At 46.2% G+C, this 1,692-nt stretch overlaps 1 pseudogene; it reads left to right on the top strand.

Annotated features, from left to right (window-relative positions):
* The first annotated feature begins 450 nt into the window (after positions 1–450).
* On the top strand, positions 451–569 carry LOC118603097 (annotated as a pseudogene).
* Positions 570–1,692: the final 1,123 nt, after the last annotated feature.

Below are 1,692 nucleotides of genomic sequence, written 5' to 3'. Positions count from 1 at the left end.
ACTACTATCCTGAGATTTAAGTATGTCATGATGAGCTGGCTCTGTGCAAGGTTGTGAGTAGACACCGAGACCTAAGTAGGCCATCGCTCGTTTGGCAGAATCAGTGGCCTCTTGGGCCAGTGGCTCTGAAACCCACTCACCTAAGTCCCAGTGACTTTCCCTAACTCTCCACCCAGCCGTCGGCTCTGTATCATTGTGGGTATCAAGTGGACCTTCTTCTGAGGGCGACAAGGCCTAGGTCTCAGCAAGAGGCCACTGCCCATCACAGTGGCCGTTTCTAGAGTAAAGGAGAGGCCTGTATTGAGGACAACTTTGTTATCCTAATCCTGAAGCTACCTCTCCTGGCCGTAAGGGAGTGTAGGTCATAGCTTTCACGGCTGTCCTACCATGGCACAGATAAGGTCTTAGGCCAGAAGCCAACAAAGGCCAATTAAAAAGACAACCCAACCAGTCTACGGCCGTGCCACCCTGGACATGGCCCATCTCATCTGATCTCGGAAGCCAAGCAGGATCGGGCCTGGTTAGTACTTGGATGGGAGACCACCTTGGAATACTAGAGGCTGTAGGCATTGTTAGATAGATAGATAGATAGATAGATAGATAGATAGATAGATAGATAACCTGACATTTTTATCAATTCAATTTTTTGATGAGCATCTACTCTGTGCCTATTGCTGCGCCAGGCACCAGTGATACAGTGAAGAGCAAGACAGACCAAGAGCTGGGCCCTGTTCTTAAGAAGGACAGGACTCCATGGAAGGGTGCATCAGTAATGTAACCTTGTCTTGGGGGCAGTCACGGAAGGCTTCCTGGAAGAAGTGACCTTTAAATCATGACTGGAATGATGAGTAAGGTCCCAATTTGTGTTGCTAGTAACTGGCTATCAAAGCATTTGAGGGAATGAGGTAACCTTGTGATGGGCCTTGTCCTCCATCTGCTAACCCTTATTCTCAAGCGCCCCAGTCTGGCGCCTAGTAGTACTGGTTCATACTGGTCTAGGAGCAGAAGCAGGAGCCCAGATGGACAAACGGAGAGAAGACAGACCTGGATGCAGTGTTATTGCTGAGATAACACTTGTGACTGTCAACACTCAGCAGCTTAGCTTTGCTTAATGGATGGTTTTGTTTTCACTCAGGACTTTTAATGCATTTAGAGGTGTTTATTGTGGCTGATGGTATAATGAATTGTCTTTGACTTGAGTCTTTGGGATAGAAATTAAAGAAAAACAAAACACCATTTGGCTATGCTAAGAACCCTGGTTGGATGGCATTCGGTAACAATACCATTGTATTGAGAAGTACCAAGCAAGATACCCACTGGTCAATGACGGTATAAGTTAAGTATTCTCAAACATTAGGACAGATATGAAAGCAGGAGCCCAAGTGGCTGCGTCTTGGGGTGCTACAGGGAGGCATACAGACCTGAGTTCAAATCCCAGCTCTGCCGCAGACCAGCAGCATAACTTTGGGTACATTACCTGAACGCTTTGAGCTCCGAACTCTTCACTCTGAAATGAGGATGATAATATAAGATCTGCACAGAGATTTTGCAAGGATTTAATAAGTTGAAGCATGTAAAGTGCTTATTACCCAGTGCTTGATAAATGGTAGGTCATAATGACGATGACGAGTGTTCCAGGATATGGAGTGTGAACTGAAAATCCTTTGCATGTTCCCAGAGCCTGAGCATCAA

The sequence above is a fragment of the Rousettus aegyptiacus genome, unplaced genomic scaffold (genome assembly GCF_014176215.1).
Source record: "Rousettus aegyptiacus isolate mRouAeg1 unplaced genomic scaffold, mRouAeg1.p scaffold_m13_p_5, whole genome shotgun sequence".
In the NCBI taxonomy this organism is placed as follows: Eukaryota; Metazoa; Chordata; class Mammalia; order Chiroptera; family Pteropodidae; genus Rousettus; species Rousettus aegyptiacus.
This window is presented reverse-complemented; position numbering and strand designations above follow the sequence as displayed.